Genomic DNA, 27,686 nt, shown 5'->3' on the forward strand with positions numbered 1-27,686 from the left:
CTTGTTCCCCTTTTTGGTGGTTTTCGCATCTTCACAGCTGGTTTGCCTGGGTCGTTATTTTGTAGCGATGCCTTTTTCGATGCTATTGCTATTTCGCGCTGTTCGCATTCTTGAGTGATGACGTTCCACACCTAGCCCGCAACAAAACATTACAGGAACATATGAGTGGTATTACAGTAAACGATAAATGCATATCTTGTCAAAAGTGATGGGATGACATTAAAAAAAGCATGGTCTTCCAAATAAAATTGCAAATGGCGGCACAGCACTGGCTGCGTGCATAAGTGTTCTTTGTCACCTTCCTTTCGCGTACTTTAAACTTCAAGCATGGCATACCCAAATTGCCCAACAGAAGTCTGTGCAAGTTGGATATGCCACCACAACCAGTTGGGTACCCAGTTGGATACGCCACCATAATATCCGCCGTGGTGGTGTAGTGACTTTGGCGTCGCGCTGCTAAGCCTGAGATCGAGGTTGAAATCCTGGCCGCATTTTGATGGTGGCGAAAAGAAAAAAACACCCGTGTACTGTACATCGGAGGCACATGAAAGGACGCCGTGATGGGCAAGATAATTCGCAGTTCCCAGTACGGCGTGCCCCATAATCATATTTTGGATTTGGCACTTAAAACCCCAGAATTATTTTTTAGGCATTCCTCTGCCAGAGCTGGCACTTCTTTCTGTTATTCTTTTCTTTTTGCTTGCTGGGGTTGCCACACAGCATAACTTCAGAATGAAATTAAATATTAGTATGTAGGCGCGTTTCATATAAAATAGATATATATAGTGCAAACGCGACTTATAGAGTGCGTTGTCCATAATATATCGTTCACAGACTTCCTGTTGTTCACATCGCAATTTCACGACGTGCCGTTTGTGCTGCACTTTTGTTGTCTGTCTTATGCCAAATCGAATCGTACTATCATTGTGTCATCTAATCTTTCGTGGCCACAACACCGACACTCTTTTGTAGCAATAAGCTGCCAAATAAATTGTCAAAGTGATACATTCTAGTTTATTGCTCTTAAAAAGCAAATTTTGCGGCGTGAATAGAAGGACGATAATAAAGAACACATATCCCGCCATAGTCTTGTCTTGCTTTAGAGCCACTCAGTTTGAGTAGGAAGCAAAAGGGACACACAGGTGACAGGATGACATCCTGTCAACTGTCTGTCCTTCGTTCATGCTCAATTTGAGTTGCACTAAAGCAAGACAAGAATATGATGCACCGACTCGTCCATTCAGCAGTACTTGTGATCCCATCATAGGATTTCGGAAGAAGCGATAGCGCTAGAACGGCGTTAAGCGAAAAAAAAGAAAAAAAAAAGTAAACAAACCAAGGACACGAAGCAACAGTTCCGTGTTCTCACAAAGGGCAGCTTCAAAGCGGTCGCGACACCCGGCTTCATCCGCTACGCACATTCACATCTGCGATAAAACAACAAAGCGCGTACCGGGGTCCAAGACGGTTCCAAATAACGATTTGCGGGACAGCTGCAAAGCCGGTTCTTGTTGTCCAAGCTCATTAGGGCACCTGCTCGCACCGGCGTCGTATCCGCAGCGGCCCTGAGTCGCACGCTCGTCCCAGCTGGCTCGCTTCCGATCAACCGACTCTTTCCGCTACCGTGGGCGCTCGCAGTTTGCGAATGATCCCACGGACGGGGTGCGCGATTATTTTTTTATTGCTGAATACGAATAGAGAACACTTGTAAATCGAGCAATGTATGACCCATACTTCAAGTGCAATTTGATGTAACGCTGAATTATGGCTGACTATACAATGATAACATACAACGTCCGCGTTGCCTGCAACAGATAAACATGTCCCGTCTTGAATCACCACAGGCCGCTTCTACCATCCTGCGTGACCTATCCGGCATGCTTCGTATCCTTTCATTGTTTGCTCGTCTACAAGGCGCCATATTTAACGGATTTTCAGACAGCGTTACGTATCTTGAAAGGAAACATACATGTTTTGTGATTAGTATTATTATGTTTGTTGCCTACCTTGCGTTCCCTATCTTTAGTAGCATGGGAAAATGCAGTCGAATCCGGATATATCGAACCCACATAAAACGAATTATTGTGTATAACGAACAGCAGTAAAATCCGCGTGAAAAATGATGTATAACAGTTTGATTTTATATATCCAATTACTTATACGAGTATATCGAACTTTTTTGTTGTCCCCTTCAGATTCGATATATCCGGGTTGGACTGTAATGGTAGTTTGATAAGGTATTCGAAGTCCCTATATTCCGAACATCGTTATTGTATTCGGGAACATCGATATTCGAACAATATACTTAACCTCAAAATTCACTTTCGTGTCAGCGCCCGCGTGGTCCCCTTCCCACGGTGTGACCAGCTGTCGCCTTCCGGGCGTGAGCGGCGGGGGAACCGCACCGGGTGTCGCACCTGCCGTCGTCGGGGTCTCGAATACCCGAACGATGTTTCGCAGGTGGGTTAAGGGGTGAGATGTTATTTTTCACTTTTTATTGAAGTCATTATAATATACCCACCTAATTTCTTTATCCCTCCATTCCTATTACGCCTTGTATATAATTTAAGGTTGTACAATGCGAATCTTACAATGCTTTCAAGAAAATAAACAAGACACGAGATATGTCCTTGAATCGGACGTCGTATTTATTCCTTGTCGCATATCTTGGTCACCGTCATGTCCTGACATTGCTATTTGTTGTCTTTGAATGCTTGGATCGCTGTATGAACGGCACTAAGAGTTGATGGTGTACCAACGAAATAAGAATAAATCACTCACACTTGGCAGTGCACTCAGGACAATGACGCATTACTGCACAGTAGCGTACAATGGCCACGCACACGAGTGGCCGTGTTACTGTGTTTGCGCGAGGACATTGTATATTTCGAGGGGTGCCAGTTTAGGCGCTTCCTCAAATTTCTTCGTGTTTCAGAGACGGAACAGGCTGGCAAGGAAAGGTTCGGTGAATGACGCGCCCATGTCAACCCGGTCATTATCGTTAGCCTTGCCTGTATATGACAGGCTTCAGATATTACGCGGCCCGCGATAAGCAGCTCTTTGGCAGAGCAATCGCAGACAATGCTTGAGAAGCTATGCCTGCCTGCAGCAAGCAACACTTGTCCTCCTCTTTCTCCTATTTCCATTACCGTCTATACTCACGTATTCGCTTGCAGCATGCCGTTGAAGAGGAATAAGTGAAAGGAGTGGTTATTTTGGGACATAATTATTTTGGGACACCGCTAACTGCTGGCACCTTGCACAAAATTCACCGTGGGATTCAAGTATAGCGCTTAGGAAGTTACGCCTCTCTGGTCCTGGCGCCGTTGATTGAACGACGTTAAAAATGGGGACGTGGCCTTTCGTCTTGAATTTCCTCGCATGCTATTCCGGAAGGGGTTGTAGCTCTTTCTTTTAATATAATTGTCTGAACGTGCGTAAAGTGAATAAAAAAAAAGCATTTAAGCGGTGCAATAAAAATAAAAAACATATACATCAGTGTAAGCTAACTTTCGCATGTCTTGCTCATCCTAAACAGCGCCACGGTTGTCGTATAAAAAGGAGCCGCCTATTTTTATACCCGTTTTGTTCGTCGCATTGTAAAGTTGCAGAACGGAACGGGCATAACATTAGGTGGCTTCCTTGAATTTCTGTCAGCTGTAACCGACTTCTACCTTCGTTTAGGCGAACGAAACACTAATTCAGAGACAGGCTGTGTGCGCCTATAGCTCCATATTTAATAGCTTGCTGCTTGTCCACTATGACAGCAAAACAATCGATTAGTTACGAGGCCAGCATGCTATCAAGATATTTCGATTCCTTGGCGATTATTTGGTTACTCTTAAAACCAACAACTTCTTCAACGTGACAGTCTCGTCCGCCCTCTGAGTTTTTATATAGGGACTGTCTAAAACAATTGATAGTGACACACGAGATACCAGAGAATAATTCGAGCTTACGTGAGATAGGCTAGAATGTGCTACTGTTTAAATTGGGTGCTCATGTCATTAGAAGGTAAATTGGGAATAGATAGGGCTATTTTCTATTCCTGGGTGTGAATTCAAATGCCGTAGAATTTAATTCAGTTAAAGCAAACAGTGCTTGAAATCGGGAAAACCATTTCTTCCATCGACCTGCATATGGGTAGAGGTTACAAACCTGTCCTATCAGTAACGGTTACTCCCTTTTAATTCAGATTAGAATTGCCTGAACAAACACACCAACATTCACTGGTTTACTAATCTCTTTTGTCTGTTCATAGACACCTTGTAATGCCCCAAAAGATATTTTAGCTACCCTGAGCTTGCTACCTAAACATTTTAATTTAGGTGCCGGAAACTTAACGCTTAGCTATGGTATTGTTTTTCATAGGCTGGAGTGAGTTTTTAGCTGTGGACAGTTCAGGAAGCCAATTGCAATCGCTTAATACACTAATTACTTTTTAACTCAAACATTTTGTTTCATTGTCTTTGTTGTACAACCGTACGCTCGATTGCCAGAAATAAAGGGGAACACGTTTTAATTTTTCTGGATATGGAAGTATGTTTGGGCATTTCAGGGTTAATACACGAATACATCGAGTGTCGTTTCCGTTAAGGTGTACGCATTTTTTAAAATTTAATAAATGTATACATGTAAGGAGATGTTGGCGCCTTGTAGAAGCGCCGGCTGCTCACCTGCTCAGCTGCGCAATAAAAAAAAAAAAAAAAAAAGAACACCCCGAGAACAACAAATGATGATTTCTGGGCTTTTACGTGAAAAGACAGCGTTCTGATTATGAGACACGCCGTGGTTTGGGACTGCCGCATTAATTTAGACCACCTGGGGTTCTTTAACGTGCACCTGAACCTAAGCACACGGGCGTTCTTTTTTTTTTTTTTTTTTTTGCATTTGGCACCCTTCGAAACGTGGCCGCCACGGTCGGGCTCCCTCAGCCGAACAAAGCCACAGCGATACCACCGAAACCACATAAAAACAAGTTCCCGCGATTAGTTCAAAAGTTACAGCACATAACTGCATGTGCCCCGAGTTCACAGTTCAAGTTCACCAGCTAGAACACAAGCCGAACGCTATCCTTGTGTGCGTCCTTAAAAGAATTACAATGTTACGCGGAATTTTGAGAAAGCTGGGCGGCAGATGCGTAGGCCATCGATATGTGTGTCACGAGTCTTACTTATTATTTAGAATTTATATGGCTATCCTGCTATTGTGAATGCACGTGTAACAGTGTTTCCTGTTGATTACACAACCCATTTCATAATGTTTTTCATGTTTGGTCACACGTACGTATAAAACCACTCGAGTTCCTACCATTAAAACCAGTTGAAAGTTTGCGCTTGCGTCTGTCGTTTCTAGTCCTCGTTTGAAGTGGTGCGCAAATAACATTTATCATTAATTGTTACCATCTAGCCCAAAACAGTAGCCTTCATTATAAGAACATATCGTTTGGTGCCATTTTCGTGTTTGTGACTCGAGAGGGGAAAAAATATCTGTTTGCAGAGGGAACGTGGCGAAGTTCTGGGTATCGTCGGCATGCGTCTGCGCATCGAGATGCTGCGAAGCATGTGGCAACAGCTGCGTCGCGAACGACTCCGGGTCGCGTTCTCACGCTTCGTGCCAAGTCCTCGGCCGGCTGCCGTATATGCGGCGGCGACCGCTGCGCCGCGAGACGCCCGAGGCGACGACGTCAACGACGGACGCGAGCGCAGGTGCGAGTGAAGCCCCCGAAAGCTTAGCGAGGGCAAAGGCAACGGCTCCGCAGCTGGCGGCCTGCAGGCCCGAACATGTATCGTGTGTAACGCGGCCACGTCAGTCGAGCCGTCGTTAACGAATGCACTGTTTACAGACAAGAGGGAATGTGACTCATTACTGAAAGGTGTAGATATCTGCCAAGATGGCGACGTAACAGTGTATCGTTTAGGAAGAAGGTAGGTCGAGGAGTGTCTTTGTATAAGCGATTGTGGCTTTCTGACTGTGTTTCCCGACATTTCGCTAGTAGGTAAATGTTTGATTTGATTTGACTCAAAGATGCAACTACACGTACGAAAATAAAGCGCACATAGCTAGCGCGTGCATCTACGTAACATGTTATAAGGGCCCTAAAGAGAAACACAAAATGCATTCACGCTGATAAACATTCAAGTAAAATTTTGGTTTGAGGCTTTAATTTTATAAAACGTTGCTAAAGGTTAGCTAAAGGGTTGCTTTAGTTATGATAAGTATTCTTTATAAAGTCTCCTTTAATTCTGCGGTAATAGCTTGGCTGATTATTAAAAATAATATGAAAGCAAAATTTCAGTTTTGTTTTTACTTTCTGCCTTAACCCCAGCGCCGGTTCATCAATGCGGTGCTAGAAATTTTAATTCATGTATATTTTCCTTTTGTATCGTGGCCGTCTATATATGTTTCAGGAACAGTGGTAAGTTTATTTCTAGTTTATCTTAGAATCCAATGCAGCCCTCATTTGCCGACAGAATATTTAACTAGGCCCTATCAGACACCCTGACGTCACGCATTCTAGCACCCTAGCATCCTTGACCCTAGACACTCTAGCATCCATGAAGTCACGGCGAACTAGTGCGGGAGCTGCAAGACGGCCACCCATCTATGATCTTGCATCTTACCTATAGCTTCGGAAGCATATTTTCATGGCAAGAGTTGTTGTTTTTTATTGCGGAAGTGTATTACTAATAAATTTTAAATCTCTCGCCTTTTTGAAGTAATTGCTAGGGGCATCAGAATATTCAAAATTTTGCATACGGACATGAATAGCCTTTATTTACATCTGGTGCTCAAAAATGGCGGCCATGACTTCAGCGCCTGCTTATTGTCTCGTATTAGTGCCCAGTAAATGAATACCGACGCCTGTTTGGGAGTCGGCTAGCTCTCTAACAAAGTTGGTTCTAGTTCTAAAATCTAGAAAAAGAAATTTACCAGAAGGATGTATATATTTACCTAAATAATTAACAGTGAGTGGATGACTATGGCATCACGTGGAAAACAAATGTAGAGAGAATATGCTATACCCGTGTAAAGCTCGCGAATATGGTGACGAAGGTTTAAAAATTTTGTGGCTGAGAAACATGTGCACATCATCGCCAAAATTTCGGATTTCCTGCCTAGTTTATCACCTGAGTTGCATGCGTCATCACTTCTTCTACAAATACGTAAATCTAGGTTTCTGAGTAGTTATAGCTTGTAAAGAATCTACTAATTATATTTAATATTCAGAGATACACCTGGAGTTCCTAGCACCTTCCTGACTAAACTGGCCTATACAACTCTCATCCGACCCAAGCTCGAATGCGTTTATGCTATCTTTTATCTCCCACCGACTGAAGTGACAGTGATCTTTTGTCCACACTTTACATAATGCCCCTATTGTTACTTTGAGAATGAATGAATGAATGAATGAATAAATAAATAAATAAATAAATAAATAAATAAATAAATAAATAAATAAATAAATAAATAAATAAATAAATAAATAAATAAATAAATCCTTTTATTTATTTGAAACCGCGTAAACATTTATTTTTGATGACTTCATGGGGCGCTGCAGTTGTGAAATTCTTTGATGCCTTTCTGAACACAATATATTGTGTGCAGACATTGGTGTCCTCGACGCTTAGCGTTCTCTTGAAGCCGGCCCGGACATAATAAATCTTCCGTTATAAAGGCCACTTCAGAGTAGCGGCGTTCGTTGTGTACAACTGCATCTCCCCAGCCTCGGTACTCCCAGACTAGTGTTCGGATTTCCAGACAGTACTAATGCGAACAACGTAGTACGTGGTGCGCAGTTTTACTGGATATGGTCAAAAAAGTACACGGAAATTTAACATTGTCTCTCAAAGCCCGTAAACTATTGTGATTGACTGGGAACTTCCTTTTCACTGTTCAGAAAATTTGGTTTGTAAAACTACGGTTAAACAGGGAATCGATTTCCATTTCGGGCGTCGAATATTTCGAAGAAAGTCACTTTTCCATTTGTTTTGATGTTTTGTTTTTCTGAATTTAGATGTTCGTTCAGCGGAACAATAAATGTGGTGTTAATTTTTAAAGACATAATTAGGGTCAATAAATAATAAGAACCTTTCGTGAAAATTTTACGTGACTGAGTGCTAGTTAGGTTCATGCAGGCACGGACGGCCATCTGTAGCTACATTTAAAGCTGTGCTGTCGTAGCCTACACTTTGTAAACTGCTCAATGAATGGCAAAGCTAAAATTCAACAGGAAAGGAAAACATTCGTAGCATACTTTATCAAGGAACAGGGTCCTGACAAGGGTGTGAGCTCCCCGTTTTCTGTATTTTTTTAGAAGCTTTTCTTTTTACATAGGCATGCCAATGTGTAGTGCGGTGCTGATTACTCGTACGTGACTTGATTGTGTTACGCATGCGCCATTCGAAAAAAAAAAAAAAGAGAAATGTTCCCAGAAATAGTCGGCTGTAAGCCGATTGCCCTACCAGCGCAACTTTGTCTATACCCTCTTCTGAATTCATTTTTTTTGTAGTTATCATTTTTTTTCAGACACTCCCCCGGTAAAAAATCGCGCGTTCTTCGATATGACATTTTGGGAAACTTGTTCTTGATAATACGTTCAGTATCGTAGTTAGACCCTAAAGGTTGCTCTCATGTAGCGGCTCGAACATGCGGATAATCTGCTCTCCCGAGATAGCCCAGACATCAGAGGTGTATGAACATATGGGACCTAAACAACTGTAATATGACTCCGAGAGCTCCCTCCCCACCTCCCGAGAGAACACCAACTCCCTGGGCTTTTCCTCCAACATTCAGCCCAGACAGACGCACACTGATACGCACACAAAAGATCAAGCCATGGACACCATTCCATCTGCGGAATAAAAAAAAGAAAGAAGAGAAATTACGGTAACGCAACCCAGGTGCCATCGTTACTCTGACCGTGGTGGCGCGTGCCGATTCACGGTCGCACGCGTCAAACCCCGCCGAACAATGGTTGCTTCTCACGCGCGGTTATAGCGTGCGCCCTCTGCAACTCGCATTACCGTGCGAAAGGCACATTGCCTCCTCCCCCCCCCTCCCCCCATCGCCAACCGCTCTTGCTTCCATTGTTGGCGGCATTTTCACGCAAGTACGCAGAGCGCGGGTGCTTGCACGCGCTGGAGGATAATCCGCTCCCCGTGGGGTTGAATGAGCACCGTGTTCGGGAAGGGATGTTTTAGATGAAAAGCCATTTCATATTTGGACAGCGTGAGAAACATATGCTGGGCCACCACGCAGCCCTTGCGAAATGTCGTTGAACAACGTGACGTGCGCGCCAGCGTACCTGAGACAACCCCAGAGTGTGAGCTCGTATAAGGTATCTCTGAATCGGGATTGCGGATACTGCGGCACCCTAAAAAATGTTACGTTTATTTCGTCGAACAGCAGCTCTTTTATGGCAAAATTAAACGGACGGTAGTGAGGAGGACATGTCAGTTTAGATTTATGAAATATTCTTGAAGAGCTTCGTTTGCGTTCAGTTCGCGTCACTGGGTTGATTATTAACGGGAAAATGTAAGATAAGATCTTTATTTTTTTAAATTTCGCGCCATAATTTCAAAGTACTCTCTCGCATTTCTACTCTCGTACTCTCTCGGTAAAAGTTCTGAAACTTGCTAAGTTCAGTCTGTGGCTCTAGTAGGATACAGTGTAGTTCGTCTTCGCCAATAAAAATTTACCTAGATCCAGCAAACTGCATCAAAATCAATGACGTCACTGAGAGATGGTGCGGAATGTTCATGGCGACGCCGCCATCAATTTTTTTTTTTTTTTGTGGTTGTTCTTGCGTGATTTCTGACTTACAGCGGCTGTTGTTTTGTTACTGTAGAAGAGTAATTTACTAAGACAGTTAAAGTAATATTTTTATGTAGTGCCCTTTAAATGCGGTCGTATATTCGCGCTTATGCCCTAGCCTCATCACGATCCTTACAGCGTTCAATCAGCGGCAAATATTATGTTGCAAGGCGGTTGTACAACAAGCATGAAGACGTTGTCATACCGGGACATTTTTTTGTTATTTCTTTTTTTCCAGACGTAGTGAAGCGACTCTTCAGTTTGTTCAAACGAGTCAAAGGGTTGAACGGAAGGTGTGAAATTTGCAATAAACACTGCCCTGGCAAAAAAAAAAGGCCTCAGGCTTAAACCAATGCTTCTGATGAAGACTTGCCTTCATCGGCAGTATGAGAAATAAAATAGGACAGACAGTGAACAACAAGCTCTGTATTTGCCGCCGCTGACAGGCATAACTCAACAAATGCACAGCTTTGAGTGCATCGTTTAAAACGGCCTCGTTTCGTGGGTTCTTGAAGTCGACAAAAGGCTCCTCATGCCCAATCATAACAATAACAAGGGATTGGAAGTGCAATATAAAACTCAAAGGCAATACTGAACGAAAAATCTTCATAATAAGTAAATATACATCGCTTGCTTTAGCTTTGGAATCCTTAGCTTCTGGAAGGGGCAAGCAATGTGGCAACTGTTGAAAATCTAGATGTCATTCCAAGTTTTCATTTTTACGTTAGCCAATCGTTGTGACTTATGCAAAATATTTCCGCAGTTCGAATGTGATTATTGAATGGACCATCACTTCTTCAAAGCGTTTGTCCAGTTGGAGCATGTTTGTAGGAATGGGGACAATTTTTGCCTATATATGGTAGTCTCACTCTGCAGCTCCACTTAGATTATGGCAAGAAAGAAAGTGTAAATCAATTACTTGATTGTCGATTGTGTCACGCACTCCGGAGCTTTACTGCCGTTGTCAGTGCTTCGGCCGCTTGGGCTACAAAACTAACCAAAATTGGTGTAGGAATACCGTACGCGTAATCAGGAAGGGAGACAAAGGCCTGGTTATTTTTTAAGCTAATCTGATTAGCTGCCGCTTTCTTGCACTCGTGAACTGTGCAATCCGGCGACGAAAGTTAGCCTACCATGACTGACATTTTGACCACATGTAAAACGACATTCTTTATTTCGCTTCACTAGGCTCAAGTCTTTTTTTTTTTTTTTTTCATAACCTTCCATTAACTTCTGCTTGGCAAACGTTTTGTATCAACTACTGGGGCCGAATTCACTACGGCTTTTTCATTTCATTTAATTTCATTTATTTCACCTTAAGGGCCCGAAAGCATTACATAAGGGGGGCCGTGAACCACATGTAAAACTTTAATTATTTGAACAAAAATGCAAAAATACACTGCAGAAATACAATCAGTGAATTAAAAAAATACAATTGAGAATACATCGAAAATATAAAAGGTAAACAGCAGAAAAAAACATCTGAGCAGGTATATAGTTATGAAGATGAGTTAGTCTAGGGAACAGCGGTCGTCGGAGGCTGTGTAGTGGGTTCTTAGTTTTCAGCGGAATTCTTTGCGTTCGGTGTATGCCACTATGTGTTCTGGGAGGCAATTCCGCAGCACTATCGCATTACGAAAAAAAAAAAAAAAGGTGAGTTGATAGATCCTTTGCGGTCGTTTACACGTGCTATTGCTTTGGTATGGATGAGTCGAGAGGACGCTCCAGATTGTGGTTTTAGTAGCACGTGACGTGATTTCTGATGTTAGAAGAATGAGTGGAACAGCCTTTTCTTTCGTGTTTTTCTTTTTTTTTTTTTTTGCATTGGCTGGTCGCCTTTGCTAATAATATCTCCAGCATAACGATTGGCTGTCATTTTCTATTACTTAGACCTTATAGTGCAATACCTTCTTGTGAACACGAGCCCTGGTTCTCGCCATTGTCTGAAACTTCTGTATTAAAACTAATTCTCATGTGCGTACATAGTTTCCAAAGATATAATAACGCAGTGCACTGTGATTTTATGTATGCGCCAATTATAACTCAGCGGCTGCTGAAAATGTGCAGCTGACTTTCGATTACCGAACACCAACAAGAAACGCTCGAAGCGAGGCTCTCCCTGAAGGTATATAATTGATCGTATTTGTGTTGATCTGTTATGTTACAAGATCATGAAATGCTATGATGAAAGAAGAGTCGAATCGGCAAGCATCACCGAACGAATGTGTATTTACAGCCGTGAGCTGGCCAAGGGTTCGTAGAGTGAAAAAAGTAGTAACAAAAGGTAGGAGAAACTAAGCTATAAAAAGCAGAGCGCGCGGACTCCTCACCGGGGACGATAAGAATATTTTTATGACAGTGGCGCCTCACGGTAGCGGACAGCGGAACAACTACCGAAGCTACTTTCCGGTCGGAGAGTTGGCTCCGCCCACCGAACGCACCTGGCGGGGGGACGCTCCCCACTCTGTATAAAAGCCGCGCGCGCCCGCCGTTCCGCTCAGGCCGCTGCCGCTCAGCTTAGTGACCACTTCGTGAGGCGCTCAGCTTCGAGTTTCCCGCTGCACTCCCTAAACCCCCGCCCGAACTCCGCACCCATTTCATCCCGTTTCATCTGTTTCCTAGTTTCCAAGGGACGCTGAAGTTTGTCACCATGAAAGCCCAGATCAGCCGTAGATCAGTCAGCAGCCAGGACAAGGTGGCGAAGGGTCGCATCGATCGGAACGAGAGTGACCTGAACCACGGATCGGCGCTGGCCTTACTTGAAAAACTGGCTCAACTGGTGCCCAGCACGGACCGCTGCAAGAAGCCCACCAAGCTGGAGATCATGCAGGAGGTCATCGACTACATCCTCGACCTGGAGCTGACCCTGAAGACGCAGCCTGCGAGCTTTGCGCCGTGCCCGATGACATTTGAGATCAGTCCGGCGCAGTAGTCTGGTGGCTGTCCACTTCCGTCAGCAACGTAAGGGCACGCACGTGCCCAAAAGAAAAGGTATGTGTGGATCTTTGTTATTATTTTTCGTTTTCATTTGGCATGCCGCCAGTTAAATCTCACTGCATGTTATTATTTATCAAGTTAACTCGAGTATCAACTATTCCCGTACTTTATGCAAACCACAGTGGTTTTGCACACAGACTGCAGGAACGTTCAGGGAAATTTTAGTACTGGCGTAATAACAAGTGCTTCTGAAAGCATTGGTCGCGGTTGCATTATATTTACGTTTCTCTCTTTTGCCACCATCATGTGCAGGTGACACATGCGGACAATGTCACTCACCGCTTGGCCATGTTCACGCTTGGAGCAGCGCCTTCGCCAACTCCTGCTTCAAGCTTCGACTTATGGGCCACCGAGACAGGAGTCTCTTATCGGCTGCTTTTCTTCGGAGAAGCTGTTCTCCGACGCCTCAGATTTTCGAATAGCCCCTGGGTGCTCCTCATGGCCTGTCACCCAGTTAACCACCGTGCAAGCTCTGGCAGTGCAAGATTCTGACCGTCCCTTCTGCTACGTCTTCTGACAAGGATCGTGGGAGAAATCCGGAACACCGTGAAAATACCGCGGACAAGACGCATTCCGCACCATTTCACAAGGCTTCAGCCATCGCTCAGGTTAGTAACGCCTGCAGATTTTTCTATATACTCATATTTTGTTGTCATTCAACGGTGCCTTGCAGCAAGACGTTTACCTTTCAAATTCTGTTACGGTTCTTTTAATCTCTGTAGAATGTAGCGAATGTAAGACGGAGTGATATAAAAGCCGGTCTTGCTTCTAGTGTTTTTTTTTTTCTTCAAGCTGACCCATTTCTTTGTTACTGAGAAATCGACTTTATCATTTTAGCTTCCTAGTAAGGTTACCTGCCGTCAAACGTTTGATAGCTGTTTACATTACATAGCTGTTTACGGTTCAGCTGTTTCCTACTTGCTTTTCAGAACAATTATTTAGTGTACGAATGTGCTGTGGCATATAAATAATTACATTTTGCACTGAAGCAGTAACTAAACATAAACTTGGGATCCTATTTTTTGCGCAATCAACAGTGTATACGGATTGACTTCTCACAGCCTAGCTGCAGCGGATAAATATGGAGACATTGTTCGACACTCAGTTTTGAATGAAAACTTTAATGTTGTAATTCCAGATAACAAAACTAAACTTAAGCACTCACTCGATCTGCATAAACTAGGCAGGCAAAGTCCATTTTAAAGAGCTAATGGAAGACACTTGAATGATATGCTCTTCATTACCGACCGCTGCGTTCCCTAATAAGAGAACTTCTTTTCATCATGCAGGTTGAAGTGTGCTTTCTACCAGCTGAAAGCAACATGCCTGGATTACTTGGAGCAATCGGCTTGGCTTCTGCCCCCCTGCTGCTGCTGCCACTGCTGCTCCTATTTGCAGTGTGTTGACATTAACAGCCACTGTTCACACGCTGCTTCCATCTGAACATGGACCCCTCACGATCTCTGGATTCTCAAACGAGGTCAGTGTGCTTCAGATATTCAATTTATATTGCATGAGGGACCATGTCCAGTTGTAAAGAAGTTTTCTGGTGGGGTTCTTTCGTGACACGTTTAGAGAGGAATGCTCTTTTTTGCTTGTTGGACTAGGTCTCACCAATAACTTAAGGGAACTTTGGAAGACACAAGACGTAGACGCGACATTACGTACATTGTTTAACTAAATCGTCACAGAACTATATGTCGCTGTATAGCTGTGATAATATATGTATGGAGTATTCTTGTACACGTGTTTATAATGTTGTTACTTTTTTTCTTTTTCTCAGGAACGTCTTGCATATTTGGTCTACTGAGCAGCGGAAGAGGTTGAGAACCTGGCTCGAACCAGCACGTGCGGTATCTACAGCTCATCGACATGTCCACAAGAGCTGTGCATATGAAGCCGCTGAGGAGTACATGGATGGTGACTCGGCAACCAAACGAATCGACCATTTCTGACATGGACTGCAAGGGCAGAAATAAATATATTCTTGTCAATGGCTGAAATTGTATGTGCACTAGGCTGCATAGTAGTCGTTAACCTCTGATTGGTTACCACGGCTTACTGTATGGTCTCTCACAAACATCACTTTTAGAAATGCAATGTTAGCCCTTGTCGGCCCAACGTATTCAAGGCATCGACTATCGATTGCTGTTGGCCAGAGAAACATAATTTCTGTGAAAGTTATTCCATGCTAGCATATTTTCATGAATAGATGACACAGAAACTGCAATGCATAAGCGCATCTGTCAGTTTCGCCGACTTGCGCGTAAAGTACACCGTTCAGAGGTTTACTGCACGTGCATTATTTGATAATTAGGAGACTCTATAGCATCTTTCAGATTGCGCCCTTGCCGGCTGGGTGTGTACAGAGCGTGTTTTGGACAGCAAAGATAGAAGGTAGATGTGCGCGACGAGTCTAAATTCAAAGTTTCCGGGTCGAAATTGTTTTTGCATGCGCACGCAGTATGCAGAATGATGGTTACCTAGAGCCTGGTGTTTAGATGCACTCGAGGTAAGATGATGACGAGTAGCCATATTTTGGCTGATGGAGTGAAGTAAAGCTGTAATTCCTACGAGCTGCCACATCAATACGTTTGCCCTTTAGTACTTCACCAAACAAATAAGTAGAGGAATGAAATGCATTTGTTATGCTGCCGAATGGTCAACTATTGTCTCGCGGTTGCTTAGATGAACACGGTAGTTATCTCTGCTAATGCGAGGAGGTGGGCCTAAACTCAGTTTAATTTTAGATCCTCATTAAGTTAGCCGACTGAATTTTCGCTAGATTAAACTAAAACTAAATTCTTGGGGTCTCACGAGCGGGTGTTACACAATTTTATCATCAGGCACGCTACAACTCGGGACTGCAAATTAATTTTTATCACCTGGGCTTCTTTCACGTGCAACTAAATCTAGGTACAGGAGCCTTCTTGCGTTTCACCCCCATCGAAATTTGGCCACCGCGGCAGGGATCGGGCCTCAGACCTCGAGCTGAGCAACGCATTGCCATAGCGTCCAAGCTGCCGCAGCTGGTTGTATTAAACTGCATAATAGGTCAAGTACGTGGCAGGGCGAGATGACAAGAGTTAATGTAATTAGCTCCGGCAAGCCGCTGACAAACTCTTGGAGCTCAAACACGGCGAAAGTCACTAGACCGGTGTGACTATGATCGTACCATGTGGCCATCCGTATATATAGTGCATTTCGTCGACGTCGTCGGTTGCTGTAACTTCGTCTGCTCGATGACAGGTGCTACACTTCGCGACATAATTGCATGTAATTCTAGATATTGTGCTCATTTGCCACGGCAAATGTGAACCACATTTGACACGCGTGTGACTAAAGAAACGCTCAGAAGCGTATGCTTGATTCAACAATGATGATATTTTAGGCATCAAAATCTGCCGATGGGTTACTTTATTAACACTGAAAAGGGGCACCATATTGACTACGTACGTCATTTTAGAATATAAATGGATATATTAAACGTAGTTCTTACGACCTGCCCACAGCAGCGGGAAGACAAATTACCGTTTTCGATAATGACGTTCACCATGCTACGTTATTTTGTGTTCACCTGTTCACATAAAGGTGTAACTAAATATTGTATTAAGGAACCGCCATCTCACAGGGCTGGTTTAATGAGGCATTCGAGTGAAGACGGTATTGGGCATAAAAGTACCTCATGTTAAAGCCGGATTTTAAGCTGGAACTCTCGCTTGTGGATTCACGTAACTATCCAAGAAAACATTGTTACATTACGTACCTAGCTTTCTTGTTGACGTTAGGCCAAAGGGAGTATCAGTTTGTGTTTACATGCACATCAAATGAAAGAATATGTACCACTGATGGTAAGTTGTAACGTCCGTAAATAATCATGCCCAGCCGGTTAGTCTAATGGCAACATTAAAAATGAAGCCGGTCAATGACCAAGGGCCGAATAAAATTTTTATTTTGACCTTGCTCAATTACCTGCTTCATTTTTTAGCAAAGATATGACCTGACAAGACGGTATTCCGTCGAATTCTTGACTTAAACGGCAACGATTCGTCAACCGAGAAAAGTAGACAAATATGTTAAGTAGATAAAAAAAATACTAGGACGACAATACAGCAGCAATTATCTAAACTTTGGCGTTTATCTGACCAAGTGAGAACAAAATAAAAAAAAAAAACGGTGAGGGGAGGGGGCAGGACGCTTGTGTTACGGTTCCCGCTACTTTATTTACGATGTTGAATTGTCGCCAGTACATCAGCTCACACATCTTCTGAGTGTAATAGCTAGGTCTCGGTCATTGATTCCAGAACAAAAGTACTACAGATGCCAATAATTTCTCTGAGATAGAATAACTTGCTATGACACCGAGAAAAAAGCGTTATGCTGTGGGTCTTAACTGAGCTAAAGGAGAGCTGTTGCTGCATTGTTAAAGAAAAAGGACATGCTAGCGATTTGAGACTGCAAAAAATTATAAAATTTTCATAGGGCGTATCACGACGAAAGCCACAATAAAGGGCGAATTCACGTGATTATGATACACAGGATGTCCTGAATAACATAATCAGTTTGGAACTAGAAAACAGTCTTCGACACCGACTAAACTGTACGTTAACCGCCAATATGTAACACTAACTAGCCCGGTGTCATACCTTGCACCAGAACGAAGCCTCGATTAATCGCTGAGTTCTACATAAATAACCATTCAGCAGTGATCAGCGAAATAACTATCTGAAGTATAAATATATCACAAAGATTTCAATGAGAGGTCCTTATGACATACTTGAAAGCATGTGCAACCTATGTACTGTGAGCAAGCTTCAGCTAGTTCGTATTTTCACTTGAAAACAACGGTCCCAAAATAAAAAGGCAGCATCGTTCTTTTCCTATTTAATTTTGCTAACTTTTCATTAAAAGTACAAAAATGAGCTACAGTACAATTAGCGCACCGCAAACAACCGTAACCTATGTTGATCAATTTGTTATAAGAATCTCCCATTGACATATTTGCTTAAGTTCAACACTCAGAAAGCTAACCAGCTAAATAACTACTAATTGGCAAATGAAGAAGAACCCGTAAGCATAAGAGGTTTCTTCAAATGTAATTTAACAACACACAGTTCGTTTGATCACCTAGAGGTTGTCGGTTTTATTAAAGATTGCTGCATGTTTGCTGGGACACGCTGCATTAGTCAGTGTACTTGAAGCATTCGGTAACGTTCCTCTATCATTAGCCTATAAGCCAAGCGTGGCTCAAAGATTGCTTCCGTCAAAGGAGCCATGCTTCACTCCCAGAGTTTTATAGATTTTGCATAAATTTTCAGGCTCGGAAGCTTCAACATGGTTTCCGTCAAACTGCCACCGCACGTGCGTAAATTTTATTGACCCGCTCTTTCATGCCCCATATTGACGTAAGCGTACGCTCCAACGTGGCTGTCTGTACGTTCCCGCGCGCCCATTCTGAATACAGGCATGAAGCAGCTGATACAGAGTAGAGCGCACACAGTTCAAAGAGCAGTTGGTGGAAGGCTTATCCAAGCCGCTGTCAAACCAGAGTTGAACGGACCGCTTGTGTGCACTTGTTTCCCATGCCTTATTCGGAGACGCTGCCTTCCCCCCGATACACGTGCAGGTCCTTCTCGAGAAGCGGTTGTTCAGCCACGTGCTACGTCAACAAGACCAGGCGGCAGCCCAGGTGAGCTCCAGACAGTCTGGCGCCAGACGAGACGAAGCCTTCTCTCTGGTCGCGGCACTCTCTCTCGAGCTTCGTCGGTGACACTAGGCGGCGCTAGCTTCTGATCTTCCCGCCTTCCATTTTGTTGCCGCCCTCCCGTGGCCGCAGCTCTCGAGCGGGGCCGGGCGGTACCCTTTCCCACCAGCAAGTCTGCAGCCACCCACCTGACCATTGAAGAGAAGACTTTTCTTCTACCCCCTTCGTGCTGTCGACAGTAGCCACAAAAGCGACGTGAAGTCAGTGCGTTCTGTTCAGAAGACACAAGCCATCAATTTTTAACGCCTGTCATACTTAACCATGGATCTGGGCATGCATGCTGCCCCTACTAGCAATTAAAAAGACGGTGAACAGAAGCGTACTTATACTCCAAACCACAACGAGGTTTCGATTTTTCGCGTTAAACAAATAGGACGTGATCTTAAATGTTTTATTCAGCGGTGGAAGGCCACACTTGCCTTTCAAGGTGTCTTTGAGCGTGGTTAGGTGTTGTGGATCTGGGAAGCTTAATTTCGTTCTGTAATATATACAGGAAGATTTTTTACTGAGACATCCTTTTTAAAAATCTGTTAAGGCACATAGGTAGAGCACTGCACTATCTGATTTTTCAGCACGGGCCCGGCCCGGGCCCGTTTGTACGTTGGGCTGCCCGCCCGAGCCCGACCAAAAGTTTTATGGCGAGACCCGGGCCAGACCCGGGCCCGAAAATAATCTACGTTACCCGCCCGGCCCGGCCCGCCACCCCTTTACCTTAGGCCCGAGCCCGGCCCAAGCCCGGATAGAAACTGGCCCGAACCCGGCCCGAGACTGAAAAAGACATGTTTTTCAGAGTCGAGACACGCGAGGATAACTCTCTGCACGTTACATGCACACCAACAGAAAGTCCGAGCCCGGCCCTGGTAAAAAGATCATGCCTTGCCCCAGCCCGTGAAAAAATTACCCAGCCCGGCCCACGGGCCGGGCCCGGGCTTTTGGGTAAGCCCGAGCCCATGCAGTGCTCTACACATAGCACTGTTCCAAACAGAACGAATGCTCGTAGGAATACGAAGGTTTCGAGTAATTGCAGGGGTAGAACAAGAAGCCTTGCTTGAGCAAAAGTTTATACAAGGAGATTTCGCTGTCTGAAGGACCAGTCCCCGATATCGACGTGTAGCCGCTAGGGACGTTCTTTCTTCTACGACTGTTAATTTTTGCAAATGTCGGTGACATCAGGTGGATAAATCACAGTGTGATGTTGCTTAGTTAAGAAAGTATCACTAATAGACTGCAAATAATCAGTCTATGGTATAACCGCAATAGCGGAATTGAAGCACAACAGTTATGAAGTCATGTACATTTAGCGCAAATCCTGTGCTTAGCACAGATTATCACAGGTAATTTTCAAATATGTGGCTAAATGAATCGATACTGCCGTTAACACAGATCAGTCATGAAAAAAAGCGCATTGGCGATAAATATTACCTAAAATAGAAATGCACTTCCTTAAGTATACCGACTTTGAGGACGCCGCTCTGCAAACATACTTGTTTCAAGAAAGACTGCAGCGAAGTGAAATGCAAACTCTAGCATGTGCTTGAACTTTTCCGAATTAAGACTGTCAAAGAGAATGTAATAAAAAAGTTTAACTTACTTATCAGTAATCCTGCATTTAACATCTACGCTAAGCTTGCAATTTAATTTTTGTTGCTGTCCGCTTGAGATGACAATGCACTGTGAGATCTAAAATCTAATTCACTACGTCGAGTCAAACATATCTAGATATGGAAGACAAACTTTTTGTTTCAATGAAACACCAGGTGTTTAAATGAGCTGTCATGACGAAAGGTAGAGGAAATCGTGAAGACGTCTGCAGCTTGATTTAAACGGTTGAATTAATGAACGCGACGTTTGAGAAGTAGACATACTAAATTAAGTCTAGTGTTGTTACGCGTACGTCGTTTTAATTTTTGCCGGTGAAACTTCTTCACCACATTATCGGTGTTATCAAGTTGTCACTTGGTGCAAGATGCAGTTACGGCATGTGAAATCGTTAGAATATTGTTGCCAATTTTACAGCGAAAATTACTTGTACAATCAAGTTGCACGCACGAAGCGAACATTATTGTACACAGGAGTGCACGAGAGCAACATCCAGTACTTTTAATATATGGTGACACATGTATATAAGTTGCGGAGGCGCTTTACCCGTGAGTTCAAACTCGATGACCGACGACCATGCTGGCAGATATCGCTGTGATTTGAATACTGCTTGCCTTTTTCGGCAAGCAATATTGAAACCGCTAACCACATTCATGGTTTGGGGTTTCGATATTAGTGGACAAGGGCTAGCTGATTGCGCATTCTGCCACTCAAAAATTTTTTGTTAATGTAAAACTTAGGCCTACTGTACGATATTACAAGGGAATCAGCCTTCGAGGCTGGGTAGCGGGGGAGGCACCGTCTCCTCTGCATTGTCGCTAGTGAAGACCCACATTCCCATTGCAGTCTCCGATTTCATAGCGCTTCTCAGTGGTCAACCTGCAGCGCCCCAACTTCGCTGTTGGACCTGTTACCGACTCTCGGTGATTGGCCACAGTTGATACAGTCACCAAGTCACCCGTACAGGTGCAAAGCACTTGCAGTAGGCTATAGCTGCGAAGCGAACAGGTGAATCGGTAGTTAGCGCCATTTTCCTTTAGAAACCGTTGGGGTGGGAAACACACACACACACAATATATATATATATATATATATATATATATATATATGCTCACAGACGAATTTCCGGTAGCATCAGTAGCGCCATTTGTTTGTGCTGAGTGATGGACTAAACTTTCACTTTGAACGCATATCACCCTCGCTCGCGCTTCACGAAGCTCGGGTACATGTACACAGACACCTGTGCTCCTCGACCCGCCATGGCGAAGAGTTAGCAAAGGCTACGCGACGGGCCGCGGACACAGTTCAGGTGGGAGCCAGACGGAGTGGCGCCAGACCAACCCTTCTCTCACTGGAGGATATGCTCGGCCTCTGCCCATCGCCATTGGCTAGAAGAGGAACAAAGGCTCACTTTCGCACTACCGCGCCTCCTCCCCTTCTAGAAACCGCCTTTCACGGTCCCTATGCAAGACTTGCTCCCCCGCCATTGTCGCGGTCGTTAGACTGTACGCGTTGACCATTTCCTGGGGCTATATGCATGCAGACCTGCGGGGGCGGAGCTTCTCCACTGGTCCTGAAGCGCCATTTTGTGCGGGCCTTTTTGATAGCGCTTTGAATTTGGGTTTCCTACGCTTACAGTGCCACTGTAATTGACAAGCGAAAATTCTAGTCAGAACATTAGTAATAGTCATGCGTGTTACGTATTTTAACAATGCCAAATAAGTATATATATATATAATATATATATATATATATATATATATATACAGGGTGTCCCAGCTATCAGGCAGCGCGATTTAATAAAAGAGGAACGGCGTTACGCGAAGCAAACCTAGTGCGTATTGGTTCAAGTGCAGTGGAGTAGCCGCCAGTAAATTTTTCGTTGCTGATATTTAATTAGCTAATTGTAAGTAATTATATAACTCGAGAAGTACTGCCCTAATTATCAAAGTGTCAATGAGAAAATTGTAGAGCGACATGAAAACTACCGATACAGCTTTCTGTTGCTCCGTACGTGCTACATAAAAGTATTTTTCCGAGCGTGAAAGAAGCCTGCGAATACACGCAAAGTGCCTCGAGCGACCATTCGTGCGGCAATTCTGCGTGTATTCGCGGGCTCCTTTCCCGCTCAGAAAAACACATTTATGTGGCACGTATTGAGCAACAGAAAGCTGTATCGGGAGTTTTTCATGTTGAGAAACGCAACTTTTTCCGTCGCGCGAAAGGCTGTGGGGGGACGGGAGGGAGAGAAGGAGGGGAGGCGACGTTTAGCTGCGGCACCAAATACGTATTCATATAAAAACGCCGTGCGACGGAAAAGTTGCGTTTCTCGAGTTAGATAATTAATTACAGTTAGCTAATTAAATCTCAGCAACGAAAAAATGATTGGCAGCTACTCCACTGCACTGGAAACAATACGCACTAGGTTTGCTTCGCGTAACGCCGTTCCTCTTTTTTAAAATCGTGCTGCGTGATAGCTGGGACACCCTGTATATTGACGAGTTGCCTTCACACAAAAAATTGTCGCAGTTTCACCCGAAAGGCGAAGCACCAATTGCGATAGCAAATTAGTAGAGATTATTTATATATACGGAGTAAGTATAGTAGTTTTAACAGCTGTATAAACTTGAACATCCAGCAGCACCAGCAACGAGCAGAACTGTTGTCGACGCCGTCGGCGTTTTGCCCGCGTTCGCACCGAACGCGCACGGCGTTTTTATATGAATACATATTTGGTGCCGCAGCTAAACGTCGCCTCCCCTCCCTCTCTCCCTCCCTTCCCCCACAGCCTTTCCCGCGACGGAAAAAGTTGCGTTTGCTCTCTATATATGGAAACGAGGAAAGAGACGCTTAATTCTGCAGCCTGAAGCTTCAGGGAGCACGGCGCAGAACGCGCGTTTGCTCTCCGGCGTGCGTTCGCTCCCCGTGAAAGCGCGCGTCCCTCGCGCCCTTTCACTCGAACATACAGCGTCCGGAGCGCGGCGACGATTTCATCGCCGTTGACGTCATACGGAACCTCACGGCGACGGCGACGACGACGGCAGAATTCTGCTTTGGAGTGTCCATATAATTGCTATCGCAATAAAAGATCACGTACTCGTGATGCCTGCGGTAGCAACGTCCGCCGCCAAGGTTTGTGAGTGGTGGCGCTGGCTAACACACCCAGGGTAAGTTCAAGTCATAAAACATAAATACCCCAGAAAGTGGATGGGAAAACGGCGCCGCGGTAGCTACATTGCTAAGAGCAGAGCACGCATAATACGAGGACGTGGGATCGTTCCCCAGCTGCGGCAAGTTTTTATTTTTCATCCACCTTTATTTCCATTAATATATAATTTCATTAATTTAATTACTAAGTACAAGTAATTTTCGCAATGCTGTCCTTGGTGTCTTTGTTTCTTGCTTCTTATTATATGATTATGAAAAATCGAGCCCCTCGGTTTCCCATCTGTACACATTATAAACAAGACACAACCTGTTACATAATACGAAGGTGACATCGCTTGTTCAGGACGGAAAAAAATTCAAATTTCAACGTACCTATTCTTCTATACGTGACTTTTCCGTGGTGACGAGCTTAACTAGGTATATAGGGATGCTAAAGATAAATATCCTGTGCAGCAGACTTTATGCTTGAGTAGGTTGGTCAAACATAGTAGTAGAAATATTATAGCTGATAAATAAACTAGCAGAAAACACCACACATCGTGTAGATAAACACACGTGGGGCTGATTTACATTTAACTATTTCTAATAAAGGCACAGTTGAAGCTTTTCGCCGTAAGTGTTCTCTGCTATGGACCGGCCGCATTCGCATATATGTTCAACTTGATTCTCCGGAGACTGCTCTTGCGAATAGTTCTAGCGTAAAAATTTATTTGCCATTGTATTAAAAAACGCGCCTCAATAAAACAAATGTTTTACCCTACTTCATGGTCAACACTTCTAGGGAGAGAGCCAAGACCTATCGCACCATTCTTATGTTGTGAACGCGTAGTGCACTGGTCAAGAACGACAGCCAATCGTACTCTTTGGGACAGTCGTTTTTGAGAGGTTGTTTCGGCTTTAGCTGATAACCAACACAAATATTATCACATAATTCCTTCTGAATTACTAAAAACACTAATATAATATTACACTTTCTGGTTATCATTTATAGACAAGATCACTGTATGGAATTTTTTTCTCGAGCATCTGAGAGTGACAATCAGATACGGGACCAAAACCACGAGATGTCACGGCAGGTGGACTTTAGTTCTGTAGCTTTTTGTTGCATAGCCAGGGAAGGTTGTCCAGGAGTATAAGCGTCTTTGGGTTCCTTTAGGTCGCAGGAGTTTGGATGCGGGCGTTTGTTATAGTAATGGCGACGCTAGCGACTTCACGTTTTCTTCCTGCAGTTACACAATCTCTGTCGCATTACGTCAAGATTTGTGGGAACTGAATGACCGTGACCACTTGACCTGGGTGTATCTTTGTAGATCATTTGATTATTTCATTTCAAACATCTTTATTATATTTTTTACTTCGCCCTGTAGCTTCGTAATTTTCTTCATCTCATCTCCATTCTGGGGCTAACGTGATTCTTTCTTTATGCAAAATTCAATCGCCATTGATTTAATACTGTGAGATGTGTCACATCTGCAACAAACAAAGAAGAAATCATGAAATTATTTACAAACGAGAGCATATTCACATATAACCACCAAAAGAACCACTTCGGACCAAGTTGTGTCAACTTGGTCCGAAGTGATATTCTTGGCTACCATTGTTTTTCGCTTGGTCGCTCTTATTGCACCGTGAAGAAAATAAACTTGCCGAAGTTTCCGCAATTCTAAATCTGATTTTGAGGTGCCTGCAACCCATATTCATAAAGCTGCACAGCCCATAGGATGGCCTAGATAATAACGCTATAGGCAACAGAAGAAAAATTTTGACACTGTTCAATCTTCAAGTTTTCTCGTAGGAAAATGGAGTATTTGCTCTGAATGCTTGTAATGAATGAGAACAAGACCGCTGGATATAGTTAGGCCAGGGCTCCTCCGTATAAGCCAACTTAGTTTGAGTAAGAATAAACTTTTTGTTTATATAATACGCAATGCCATATCTACTAAGCTACCACAGGGAGTTGTTAAGAAAAAACAGCGATAAGATTCGGGTAAGAAGTAAGTAATTGAATCAAAGTACGCAGTAATTCAATGTATGCGGAATTTCCACTACCAGAGCACTCAAAGGAGCGCTTCGTTCGTATAGTTGCACACAATACAGCTCGACAGAAAGTTATCCACAAAGTACGCATCAGTGCGCCGGGTTTTAGTGACAAGGTGAAGCGTGGACAGAGTTGTGCGAGCCTGTGCGAAGCCGGGTTCACCAGATAGACGATAAGAGTCATTCTTCCGTGCTTTTTCCGCCTATTTGTGACATCCGCATTTATCCGATCGTACAAACTTGCCCCCTTGTAAGTGCCCGTATCCTGCTGGCAACATCCTTTTCCATACACACGCCGCAGCTATTTATTCGCCAGCAGCTTTCGGCGTAGACAGCCACAGTCTGGGTCTAGATGGGAGCGGCGTCGGGCCTGCTGGGCAGTGCTGATTGGCTAAACGAGAGGCAATTGGCTGTTATTAACGGGTGGGACGTATGAAAGCAGCGGTCGCATCTAACGTAAAATAAAAAAAAATATTTCAGGAAAGACCAAAGGAAGCGCGGAAACTGGAATAAAAAATGGTAGCCCGGGAAAGAGAATAGCTAGGCAGCAAAGTGAAGGCACTTACATGATCCAGCAAGAGTGAACTCGCGGGAGCATATTCAACATATAAAAATGCCAGTTAACTTTGCGAGTTTACTCGCCCAATAAAAAGAACGAAAGAATAATTGTCATAATGAAAGAAATTTGCCATCTATTGTACGAGTGTAACTACCGTCGCGTAAACTTCGTTCATCACAGAAATAAAATAAAGCAGGAAAAGATCCTTCCGTAGCAACAGCGATTTCTCTTGTGCAGTTTCACCGGCAGCCCTCATGGCAAAGTATCTCATATGTTAGCGACATTCGTTTATTTAAAGCATCATATGCCATTGATTTCTTGTCGCGGCAACAACATATGAGGCTTTAAATAAATTCTGCGAATTCTGTCAATACACAGAGCTTCTACGACAGAAAGTTTCTGTCGTATTTTGTGTCATTATCAGTCATCTGTCACAATCAGGTGTCACTGTGATAATTGCTCTCAGTTACTCTTTTTAAATACAATGGTAACTTATAGCCTGTTTCAACTGCACGCAGAAAGATAGCAACAAATGTCATGCGTAGGGTGTATTCCGCAGGACCATTTCAGCAGTTCACGGAAACTAACGTGTGTCTTCAGTTACCGTGCATCCAACTCTGTTGTTCTGCACATTATATACCGGGGTCTTACGTGCTTGCCAAAGAGTGCGTTTGATTAAGCTGACAGGCGTTACCTGGTCCCACAATTACTTGATTGTAAAAATAATTGATGGCGCTTCAATTCTGTCTGGCACGGCATGCAGTTGCTGCTTGATAGTATGCGCTTATTGCAGATTTCTTATTTTACTTAAGGCGAAATGAATGACTTCGCTGCTAAGACACGCCTCACGGACGCGGGTCTTATTATTCTATTTTGTTCTTTTTACGTGAACCTCCACAATTCTCTTGTCAGCCATAGTACCGCCACTGACGCCTGCTACACAGCTGAGCGAGATCGGTTGACTTCGAGGAGGCGCCTGTGGTAGCTGCACAATAAGAAAATGATGTTTCCGTGGACATAAATTGCTAGAAAAGCGTCGAAAATGAAGTTGAAACATACAGTGCTCACAACAGAAATAACAAATTGAAGGGGGTCCTCAATGTGCTACTGCAGGTTTCTAATTAGGTGAGGACACTGTAGTGTCTCTATATTCGATGTATCTAGAGGTTAGTATTTGTAAGCCAGTTGAGAACTACATAGGGTTAACGTAGTTCCATACTCGTACTATCTAACCGAATCGGTACGCGCAGTTGGCAACCATGTAAACAATGCAATGGCGGATTAAAGTAGCGGCGGCTGTTGCAATCGGGTCCGTATAGTTCAATCAATCCTTAAGGTCCCACCACACATAAGCTTGCGCCCGCGCCTACGCATGCGCAGATGGTGCGAGACCGATCGTTTGCGTCCATGCACGGCGCGAACACGGACAGGTATCGGGCTCTGGCGGCCTCGCGGGTTGCTACCCAGCTGAGACGTGTATAGTACAATAAACACTCAGTGAGGCAGAATTCTAATGTGATAATGTGTTTTCTCTCTGCCGTTTGCGCTGTTCTAACAGCTCTAAAAATAAAACGATTGTGTTTATCCATAATTCAGCATTTCGAAGCACTGTCAATCACACAGTACGAGACGATGTCTGTTAAAACGTCTATCAGTTAGCACAGTGGGCGCGCGCTGGCGAGCGTCTTTTGCAGATGCAAACCGTGATACCTCACGAGGCGCGGCGAACTCCAGGCGCGCCGGCGC

General features: G+C 43.9%; 1 protein-coding gene and 1 long non-coding RNA gene across 2 annotated transcripts in view; both read left to right on the top strand.

Annotated features, from left to right (window-relative positions):
• The window catches only part of LOC119431664 (uncharacterized), a 512,426-nt gene that overhangs the window by 87,444 nt on the left and 397,296 nt on the right, over positions 1–27,686 (top strand). The window lies entirely within an intron of this gene.
• Positions 12,024–14,805, top strand: LOC119431264 (uncharacterized). Its single transcript, XR_005188035.2, has 4 exons — positions 12,024–12,807; positions 13,066–13,421; positions 14,103–14,293; positions 14,597–14,805. It is a non-coding gene; the product is annotated as an uncharacterized LOC119431264 (long non-coding RNA).

Source organism: Dermacentor silvarum, chromosome 10 (genome assembly GCF_013339745.2).
Source record: "Dermacentor silvarum isolate Dsil-2018 chromosome 10, BIME_Dsil_1.4, whole genome shotgun sequence".
NCBI lineage: Eukaryota > Metazoa > Arthropoda > Arachnida > Ixodida > Ixodidae > Dermacentor > Dermacentor silvarum.